The sequence below is a fragment of the Rhinolophus sinicus genome, chromosome 18 (genome assembly GCF_057876585.1).
Source record: "Rhinolophus sinicus isolate RSI-liver-muscle chromosome 18, RSI-T2T, whole genome shotgun sequence".
In the NCBI taxonomy this organism is placed as follows: domain Eukaryota; kingdom Metazoa; phylum Chordata; class Mammalia; order Chiroptera; family Rhinolophidae; genus Rhinolophus; species Rhinolophus sinicus.
Window position 1 is genome coordinate 55150040 of NC_142518.1, and position 12002 is coordinate 55162041.

At 39.4% G+C, this 12002-nt stretch overlaps 1 pseudogene; it reads right to left on the minus strand.

Moving 5' to 3' along the window:
* Positions 1 to 803: 803 nt before the first annotated feature.
* The window catches only part of LOC109436351 (glandular kallikrein-3, submandibular-like), a 70696-nt pseudogene continuing 59497 nt past the window's right edge, over positions 804 to 12002 (minus strand).

Here is a 12002-nt window from a genome sequence, read left to right on the forward strand (position 1 = left end):
ACAAATCAGTCAATGTGATATGCCACATTAACAAAATGAACAATAAAAATTATATAGTCATATTAATTCATGCATAAAGACATTTGACAAAATTCATCTTTTCATGATAATTTATGTGTACAAATTGGGTAAAGAGGGAAGGTACCTCAACATAATAAAATCCATATATGACCAGCCCACAGCTAACATACTCAGTAGTTAAAAGCTGAAAGGTTTTCCTCAGTTCTCACCCCAACACGGACACACACTTCTTAACGGGATCCAAGGTGTCCCGACTAAAAGGTCCTAGTGGGTCCCCACAAATTTGGGATCCCCCAGAGTCTGGGACCCTGTGAGTTTAGATCTCCATGAATCCCCACTCCAAGCAGTCTTAGGTCAGAGTGGTCTTGGGTTCAAGCGGTCTCAGGAGCAGTGGCCAGTTGCTCCCAGCCACAAAGGTCGGATAAGTACGGGGAACAGCAGGGAGTCTCCTTGCAGGAAGATAAGGATGCCTGATGGGAAGATTGTGCTTTGGGGGGACATGAGCATAGGAAAGACATTCTTGCTGCAGAGGTACATGGAGCGGTGCTTCACTGACACAGTCAGCATGGTGGGCACCTGAAGCAGTGGCGCTCCTTCAAAATCTCCATTTGGGACATCTCAGATACTGTGTTTTCATCAACATCCAGGCCAGACCCTCCACCAGCAAAAAACTCACAACTCATTGAAAACTCAGATGATGGTTAGCATTTTTAGCAATAAAGTATTTTTTTCTTTTGATGCTTATCTGGTTTTACTGGGGGTCAGGGACAGGGTGGGGGCATTCAGGGGTTGTCTGATTCAGTCCAGATTTCCTTGATCCAGTCCAGGAAGGGCAGAAGTTTGGTGAAGATGCCAGGCATATTGGGTCGCCCACACGGGGTGTGTCCCTAGGATGTGATTCCTTGAAACACACCATCACTGATCAGTGGGCCCCCTGAGTCACCTACACAGGTGTCCTTGCCACCCTGCAAGTGTCCAGCACAGAGCATGACGTCTGTCCCCTTCTGGGGGTGGGCTCTGGCACACACATTGTTGGGCAGGAGTTTGAGGTCTACACACTGGAGCTCATCTGGGTACTCAACTACGAATGGATCTAGTGCGATGCTGCTCCAGCCAGAGGCATAGCAGTTGCTCCCGTTAGGGTTCCTTGGTGGGCAGGTCCAGGACCTTCACAGTATCTGTTATCTGGGTGGGCTCTGCCAGGTGGAGCAGCATGAGATCTTAGCTGTAGTCTTCTTCTGCATAGGTGGTGTGGTTCTTCAGGAGGCTCAGGTTGAGTTGAGGGTGTGGGAAACTCTTACTGACCTGGACAAACTGTGCTGTGTCTTCATTCTCAAACAGGCTGTGGTGACCCAGCCAGAGCTGGTAATTACTGGGGAGAGGGAGGGACCAAGGGAATGAGGAGAGATAAGGGGAAAGGGAGAAGGGCAGGGCAGCATGGGGGTGGGTCCCAGAGGAGAGAAAGAGAAACAAGGAAAAAAACTGAGCATGAAAGGTTTAGAATCATAGAGAAATAGAGACAGTGAGAAAGCAAAAGAATGTGACAGTGGGAAAGGCAGATCCAGAGACAAAGAGAAAGGGAGTGAAAAACAGAGAGCTTATATAAAGATTCAGGGAATGAGAAAGGCAGAGGGAGAAAAGAGATAGAGAGGTAGCAGAAAGGAGGCAGGATGAGGAGGAGAAAAGACAGAGATAGTGAGAAACAGACAAATGGAAGAAGTAGGAGAGAAAGAACAGAACAAGGGAGGAGAGTGAGAAATAGACAGTGGGAAAGGGATGGAGGAAGTAAAGAGAGAGCATCAGCAATAAAGTATTTTTTTAATTAAGGTAGGTACATTGATTTTTACTTATAATGCTACTGTACACTGAATAGACTACAGTATAGTATAAACATAACTATTATTCACTGGGAAACCAAAAAATTAGAGTGATTTGCTTTATTGCGATATTTGCTTTATTACGGTGGTCTGGAACTGAACCTGCAATATCTCGGAGGTGTGCCTGTACTTGTTAATTCATTACACATGTCTGTCTTCCCTCTATTCTTACCTTCATTTATGGTCTCTTTCTCTGGGAATATCCCCTCTCCTGGAGATGTGCAACTTCAGTTTTATCCCATCTTTCAATGTCACTTATTTTGTGAAGCAGTCCTTGGTCATATAGCAGAGGAAGAATTCCTCCTTCTTCCAGACTGTGCTACAAAGTAACCTGTTATTCCTTATTGTATTCTGACTTTTATCTATTTTTGTTACTCGTTTGTCTTTCTTTTGATTTACAAACTCCTAGAGAGAAAATTGGGTTTTCCATTTTTATGTTCTCCATAGAATTTAGCATTTTACTCCACAGTACTTTTTGCTGAATGGAAGTGTTGAAAGCAATGGGAAAAATCTGGAGTGGCCAAAATTAGCTGTTTTATTTTCTTAACAGTGTATTGACTCTGAATGATAAAATCAGTGTAAAATATTATTGTCGTGAGACCTATATTGGAGTTAAATTAGGCCAGTGAGTGCATGGTAAGTAAATATTGATCTGTGGCATTAATCATATGTGTCCTTAAAACATCTCTTTAGGAACTCATCTCTTTCGACTTTGATATCATTAAAAGTCTATTTAGAGATGAAGAATAGCACATCAGGACTTCTACTTCTGGGAAGATGGAGCAGATGCACTTTTCCCCAGTCTTCCCATTAATTACAGATAAAACCTTTGAATGTCATATACAAAAACATAAGACTCTTAAAAGTGGAGAGAAAAAGGCAGCCTGGCCAGGGACCTTGAGATCCAAAGAATGACACAGTGGTGAGTCCCTGGGTTTTCTTTTTGCCACATTTATCGCAGATTTGGAGCTGAAGAAGTCAGACGTTCATAGTGGTATCAGAGGAGACTGAGGAGGGAGACACACTCTCATCCCTGCCAGGCGATAGTGAGTCCTCTCAATTTATGGTGCTGGTGACACTATGTGAGGAACTTGGACTTCTGTCTCCAACTGTCAGGAAAGAGGCAATGCCTACCCTAGCCCCCTCAGACCCTCCGGGATGGTGTCAGAGGGAGCCAGCTAAAATGGAATGTTTATGAAAAATCCAGAATCCCATAGCATGGTATGAAAATGTCCAAGTTTCAATAAAAATAAAAAAAAGAATTACTCATTATACAAGAACCAGAAAGGTCTCAAACTGAATCATAAAAGGTAATCAGTAGTTGCCAACTCTGAGATGACAGAGATGTTAGAGTTATCTGACAAAGATTGTAAAGCAGCCATTATAAGACTTCTTCAATGAGCAATCATGAACACACTTAAATGAAAAACAGAGAGAGTCTCAGCAAAATATATATTTAAAGAAGAACCAAATGGAAAAATTTGAACTTAAAAAGTCAATAACCAAAATAAAAGGTTCAGTGGATAGACTCAACAGGTGAATGAATGGAAGAAGAGAAGGAAACCATGAACTGGAAGATAGAAAAAAACAAACACTATCCAATCTGACATACAGATTGAAAATAGACTGAATGACAATGAACCGAGCTGCAGGGACCTGTGGAACCAAAGATCTAACATTGTGTCATTGGAGTCCTGGAAGAAAAGGATGAGGCTGACAAAATGTGAGCCAAAATAATGGCTGAAAACTCCCCAAATTTGGCAACAGACATACACTTGCAAATCCCAGAAGCTAAGAGAATCACAGACAGAATAAATACAAAGAAATCCATTCCATGACACATCATAATTAAATTCTGAAAACTAAGGGACAAGTTAAAAATCTTGAAAGCAACCAGAGGAAAAAAAAAAAGACAGCCAATACCTCATCAGAAACCATGGAAGCCAAAAGTAAGTGGCACAAGATTTTTCAAGTTCTGAAAACCAAGATGAATAATATTGATATGTAACCCCCATTCATATTAAGTCCCAAAAAGTGACTCTAGAAAGACATGCTTCTATTATGTATGCCACCACCTCGATTCAGAACTTTTCAGTTGTTTTGTTTTTTAAATTACAGGCAGTAGAATGCTATTTAATAGGCTATTTCATATTTAGTATGCAATTTTAGAAAACCTGGGATGTTTTTATTTCCACGTGAATTTTAAAAGCGTTCGACTTTGTAGTCTAAAAATTGGAACAAGTTTTACATAGATAACAGTTTTTGTTTGGGGTGAAAAAAGGAAGTTTTCCCTCTAAGATCAGGAGCAAGATAAAAATATCTACTCTTGACACTTTTATTAATCATAGTACTGGAAGTCCTACTCAGAGCAGTTAGGCAAGACAAAGAAATAAAAGGCACACAGGTCACAAAATAACAATAAAATGTTCTCTATTTGTGGATGGCATCATATTATACATAGAATACCCTAAAGACTCCACCAAAAAACTGTTAGAACTAATGAAAGAATTCAGTATAGTCATCAAAATGGCGGCGTGAGGTGAGCCTCTGGAAATCGCAGCTGGAATTTACAACAAATCAAACAACTATAAATCCACACAGGACTTCCTGCACAGCAGACAGGCAAGATGAAGAGGCCCACTACTGAATTCACCTAAAGGTGGGCGAATCACGCGAGTGGGGGAGGGAAGGGAGAAGTGCGGAGACGGAGCCGCCTGGGTGCAAGACACAGACCTAACTCAGTGCTCTGAGCTCGCTGATCCCAGAACTACCGCAGCTGCGGGAGAGGGAAGAACTCGGACTACTAGGGCCCCGCTTATGGCCCATAAGGCTGAGGGGGCAGCATATAACACGGCTGAACCCAACGCTCATGGCAGAGACCTCAAAGCAAAGACTGAGGGAAGAAGGCTGAAAACGGTGGTTTAAGCCCTCATTGCTGAGCAGAGAACAGAAGCCTTAGGCACTGAGACTAGCCGCCCCCTCCCTACCCTCCCAGAGCTCGCCCCGCCCCCACCTGCCCAGTGCTAGAAGCGGAACAGTAGCAGTGTCAGATCAAAAGAACAGAATATTTGCTGTTTTGAGAACCATAGTCTACAGACAGAGTTTTGCAGCCCAACTAGTTCTGGCAAAGGGGAGGGAGATGTGGAAGCAGGAACGGCTGTGGTGGTGGTCACTGACATTGCTCTGGGCCACCTCTCACAATTCACCCTGCCCCTGGCCCCACCTATCTGGGTGGATCCCTGCTGGAGTAAACAGCACTGCTGAAACACATGGGCTCTGAATCTGGTGCAGGAAGAGCTTTGGAACTTCAAAAGCTCTATGCATACCCACACGGACACTGCGCCCTATGACCCAGGAGAACGGTTAACAGAGGAGAAGCCCATCTCCCAGGGAATCCCCCCATTGTGTGAGAAGCTGGAATAGTGCAGAGAAAACATAGCACTACAGTATGAGAGAGAAAAAAAGGCCGTAGTTGGAGAGAAAATAAAACACTCTACCATGGGACTGGCCAGTGGCTCAGGCGGTTAGAGCTCCATGCTCCTAACTCCGAAGGCTGCCGGTTTAATTCCCACATGGGACAGTGGGCTCTCAACCACAAAGCTGCCAGTTCACTTCCTCGAGTTCCACAAAGGATGGTGGGCAGCGCCCCCTGCAACGAAAATTGACATGGCAGCTTGAGCTGAGCTGCAGGTGAGAACCCGGATGGCTCAGTTGGTTGGATCGCGTCCTCTAAACCACAAGGTTGCCGGTTCGACTCCCGTAAGGGATGGTGGGCTGCGTCCCCTGGAATTAGCAATGGCAAGTGGACCTGGAGCTGAGCTGCGCCCTCCACAGCTAAGACTGAAAGGACAACTTGAAGCTGAACGGCACCCTCCACAACTAAGATAGAAAGGACAACAACTTGACTTGGAAAAAAAAAAGTCCTGGAAGTACACACTGTTCCCCAATAAAGTCCTGGTTCCCTTCCCCAATAAAAGTCTTTGGAAAACAAAACAAAACATAATACCAACAAATACTGGAAAACAAAAGAAAGACCTCTTCCTATCAACCTGTTGCAGAAGCCACTCCTGTAGATGTCTACGAAGAGAAATAATAAATCAGTAATTGCCATGAATAACCAAGGCAACAAGAAGGCTCAGAAAGAAAGTGAAAAGTCTCCAGAAATCAAACTTAAAGGTATGGAAATATGTGACTTAAATGACAGAGAATTCAAGATCGCAGTTCTGAAAAATCTCAATGAGATGCAAGAAAACACAGAAAGGCAGTTTAATTAACTCAGAAACACAATCAAAGAACAACATGAACATTTTGCAAAAGAGATTGAAATTTTACAAAAGAACCAAATAGAATTTCTGGAGATTAAGAACTCAATAGAAGAAATGAAGAATCAAATAGCCAGCTTAGGTAGTAGAGTTGACCAGATGGAGGAAAAAATCAGTGACATCGGAGATAGAAACATGGAAATTACACAGATGGAAGAAGAAAGTGACTTGGGACTTAAAAGAAATGAAAGAAACCTACAAGAACTTTCTGACCCCATCAGAAAGAGCAATATAAGAATAATGGGCATACCAGAAGGAGAAGAAGGACAGAAGGGGACAGAGAGTATATTCAAACAAATCATCAATGAGAACTTCCCAAACTTATGGAAAGAACTGAATCCTCGAATCCAAGAAGCAAATAGAACACCTAATTACCTCAATCCCAACAGGCCTTCTCCAAAGCACATTGTATTGTAGCTGTCAAAAATCAATGACAAAGAAAGAATCCTCAAGGCAGCCTGGGAAAAGAAAACAGTAACCTACAAAGGAAAGCCCATTAGATTATCATCAGATTTCTCAGCAGAAACTCTACAAGCCAGGAGGGAATGGAACCAAATATTCAAACTATTGAAAGAGAGAAATTATAAGCCAAGAATAATACATCCAGCAAAGATATGCTTTAGATATGAAGGAGGAATAAAGACATTTCCAGACATACAGAAGCTGAGGGAATTTTCTAATACACGACCTGCACTACAAGAAATACAACAGGAGGCTATTCAACCACCATCAACAGGGACAGTCTGTGGCAACCAAAACATAAAAAGTGTGAGAGTAAAGGCCTGAACTGGAATATGGGAAAGGATAAAGTAAGCGTGCTGAAGAAAATGGAATACTCTAAATATCAAACTTTCTTTTACATAAACTTAAGGGTAACCACTCAAAAAAAAAAAAAAAAAAAAAAAAATCCTGAACTGAAATATATACTGTAATAAAAGAAGAAACAGAGAGAAACATCATAGAATACCACCACAAAGAAATAATAGACAACAACAAAAAGGAAAAGAAACAATGGAGACACAGCCTTACCAGAAAACTAAAGATAGAATGAAAGGAAATCCTCACATATCGATAATCACCCTAAATGTAAACGGACTGAACTCACCAATAAAAAGGCACAGAGTAGCAGATTGGATCAAAAAACTAAACCCAACCTTATGTTGTCTCCAAGAGACACATCTCCGCTACAAGGACAAGCATAGACTCAAAGTGAAAGGTGTAAATTGACACTCCAAGCAAATGTTATCCAGAGAAAACCAGGGGTAGTCATACTGATATCATATGAAACAGACTTCAGGGTGAAAAAGGTAACAAGAGACAAAGAAGGACATTTCATAACGGTAAAGGGGACTATACAACAAGAAAAATAACAGTCATCAATATTTATGTCCCCCGTCAGGGAGCACGGAAATATACCAAGCAACTACTAACAGAACTAATGGGAGAAATTGACCAAAACACAATTATACTAGGGGACTTAAATACATCATTGACAGCTATGGATAGATCATCCAAACAGAAAATAAATAAGGAAATAGCAGCCCTAAATGACACATTAGATGAAATGGACATAATTGACATATATAGAGCATTTCACCCTAAACCATCAGACTGTACATTTTTTTCTAGTGTACATGGAACTTTCTCAAATAGACCATATAGGGGACATAAAATCATCCTCAGCAAATTTAAGAAGACTGAAATCATACCAAGCATATCCTCTGATCACAAGGCTTTGGAATCGGATATCAACTGCAAAAACAAAGTAGGAAAAAACACAAATACATGGAGATTAAACAACATACTTTTAAAGAATGACTGGGTCAAAGAAGAAATTAAAGGAGAGATCAAAAGGTACATAGAAACAAGTGAGAATGAAAATACATCCTACCAAAATTTTAGGTCGCAGCAAAAGCAGTTTTAAGAGGGGAATTTATATCATTACAGGCCTATCTCAAGAAACAAGAAAAATCCCAACTAAGTAACCTCACGTTACACCTTAAAGAACTAGAAAAAGAAGAACAAATGAAACCCAAGTTCAGCAGAAGAAAGGAAATCATAAAACTCAGAGCAGAACTAAATGAAATAGAGAACAAAAAGACAATAGAAAAATTAGTGTGACAAAGAGCTGGTTCTTTGAAAAGATTAACAAAATTGACAAACCCTTGGCTAGACTCACTAAGATAAAAAGAGAGAAGACACTAATTACCAAAATCAGAAACGAAAAAGGGGAAGTTATCACGGAGGCCACAGAAATACAAAAGATCATCCAAGAATACTATGAAGGACTGTATGCCACCAAACTCAATAACCTAGAAGAAATGGACAAGTTGTTAGAAACATATAGCCTTCCTAGGCTGAACCATGAAGTACTGGAAAGTCTAAACAGACCGATCACCAGTAACGAAATTGAATCAGTCATCCAAAACCTTCCCAAAAGCAAAAGTCCAGTACCAGATGGCTTCACTAGTCAATTCCACCAAACCTTAAAAGAGGATCTAATACCAATCCTGTTCAAACTCTTCCAAAAAATTGAAAAAGAGACAGTACACCCCAACTTATTTTATGAGGCCAATATTACCCTGATACCAAAACCTGGTAAGGACAACACAAAAAAAGAGAACTACAGACCAATATCTCTGATGAATACAGATGCAAAATTCCTAAACAAAATTCTAGCAAATCGAATGCAACAATGCATTACAAAGATTATTCATCACGACCAAGTGGGGTTCGTCCCAGGGGCACAAGAATGGTTCAACATCCGCAAATCCATTAATGTGACACATCACGTAAACAAAATAAAGAACAAAAATTACATGATTATATCAATTGATGCAGAAAAAATTTTTTGACAAGATACAACATCCATTTATGATTAAAACACTTGATAAAATTGGTGTAGAAGGAAATTACCTTAACCTAATAAAGGCCATATATGACAAACCCTCAGCAAATCTCATAATTAACAGTGAAAAACTGAAGCCCTTTGCTCTACGTTCAGGAACATGACAGGGCTTTCCCCTATCACCTCTGCTTTTCAACATAGTGTTGGAAGTCCTTGCCAGAGCAATCAGGCAAGAGAAAAAAATAAAAGGCATCCAAATTGGGAATGAAGAAGTTAAATTATCACTCTTTGCAGATGACATGATGCTATATATATAGAAAACCCTAAAGACTCTACCAAAAAGCTACTAGAAACAATGAACGAATATATTAATGTGGCCGGCTACAAAATCAACGTACAAAAGTTCACTGCATTCCTATATACTGACAATGAAATCTCAGAAAAAGAATTACAAAAAACAATTCCTTTTGCAAATGCATCAAAAAGAATAAAATACCTAGGAATAAACTTAACCAAGGATGTGAAAGACCTATATGCTGAAAACTATAAGACATTTTTAAAAGAAACTGAAGAAGACACAAAGAAATGGAGAGACATTCCGTGCTCATGGATTGGAAGAATCAACATAGTTAAAATGGGCATATTACCCAAAACAATATACAGATTTAATGCAATCCCCATCAAAAATCCCAATGACATTTTTTAAAGAAACAGAACAAAAAATCATCAGATTTGTTTGGAACCACAAATGACTCCAAATAGCCAAAGCAATCTTAAGAAAAAAGAACAATACTCGAGGTGTCACTCTCTTTGACTTTAGCTTGTACTACAGGGTTACAATAATCAAAACAGCATGGTATTGGCAGAAAAACAGACACATAGACCAATGGCATAGAAATGAGAACCCAGAAATAAAACCACATAAATATGGACAGATAGTTTTTGACAAAGAAGCCAAAAAAATACAATGGAGAAAAGACAGCCTCTTCGATAAATGGTGCTGGCAGAATTGGAAAGCCACATGCAAAAGAATGAAACTGGACTGCTGTCTGTCACCATGTACCAAAATTAATTCATAATGGATGAAAGACTTAAGCATAAGACTTGAAACAATAAATTCCATAGAAGAAAACATCGGTGCTAAACTTATGGACCTTGGGTTCAAGGAGCATTTTATGAATTTGACTCCAAAGGCAAGGGACGTAAAAGCTAAAATAAATGAATGGGACTATATCAAACTTAAAAGCTTCTGCACAGCAAAAGAAACCATCGACAAAATAAAGAGGCAACCAACTGAATGGGAGAAGATTTTTGCAAACAGTGCCTCCGATAAGGGGCTAATATCCAAAATACACAAGGAACTCATGAAACTCAACAACAAAAAAACAAACAACCCAATTGAAAAATGGGCAGACGACCTGAAGAGACATTTCTCCAAAGAGGACATACAAATGGCAAATAGAAATGAAAAAATGCTCAACATCACTAATCATCAGAGAAATGCAAATAAAAATCAGAATGTGATATCACCTCACCCCAGTCAGAATGGCTATCTTCAACAAGACAAATAGTAACAAGTGTTGGAGAGGCTGTGGAGAAAAAGGAACCCTCATACACTGTTGGTGGGAATGCAGACTGATGCAGACGCTGTGGAAGGCAGTGTGGAGGTTCCTCAAAGAATTACAAATAGTATTACCATATGACCCAGCAATCCTTCTCTTGGGTATCTACCCAAAAAAACAAAAACATGTATCAATAAAGATACGTGTGCTCCAATGTTAATTGCAGCTTTATTTACGGTGGCCAAGATATGGAAACAACCAAAATGTCCTTCGATAAATGAATGGATAAAGAAGTTGTGGTATATATACACAATGGAATACTATTCGGCAGTTAGAAAAGATGAAATAGGACCATTTGTGACAACATGGATGGAACTTGAGAGTATAATGTTAAGCGAAATAAGTCAGACAGAAAAAGCAGAGAACCATATGATTTCACTGATATGTGGTATATAAACCAAAAACAACAAAAGAACAAGACAAACAAATTTGAAACAAAAACTAATAGACACAGACAATAGTTTACTGGTTACCAGAGGGTAAGGGGTGGGGGGGGAGACAAGGGTAAGGGGAATCAAATATATGCTGATGGAAGGAGAACTGACTCTGGGTGGTGAACACATAATGGGATTTATAGATGATGTAATACAGAATTGTACACCTGAAATCTATGCAATTTTAGTAACAATTGTCACCCCAATAAACTAAAAAAGAATTCAGTATAGTTGCAAGATACAAAATCAGTAAGAAAAATATAGTTCTGTTTGTATACAAGAAACTGTCAGAAAGAGAAGTTTAAAAAAATGGTCCCATTATAATAACATCAAAAATACTTAGAAATAAATTTAACCACAAAGGTAAAATTCTGCACACTGAAAACCACAGAAAATGTAGAGAAAAGGCAAAACTTGCACACTTCACTATTGGTAGAAATGCAAACTGGTATAGCCACTGTGAGAAACAGTATGGAGTTTCCTCAAGTAGTTAGAAATAGAACTACCATAAAATCCAGTGATCGCACTTCTGAGTATATAACCAAAGGAAATGAAACCATTATCTTGAAGAGATATTTATACTCCTATGTTCATTGTGGCATTATTCACAATAGGCAAGGTTAGGAAACAACCTAAGTGTTCTTCCACGGACGAATGGATGAAGAAATGGATATCTATATCTATATCTATATATAGATATATATATCCAAAAAATGTACACACATTTTAAGAAAGGAAAAAACTATTAAAACTGTAATACTCAATATATACTGATAGCAAAAGATGAATTCAAGTCACGTTTGACTTCTGCAATTGCAAGAGATGTTCAAAGTGGTTACCATCAGCATAATTTCAATAGTTTTATCCTTTCTTAAAAT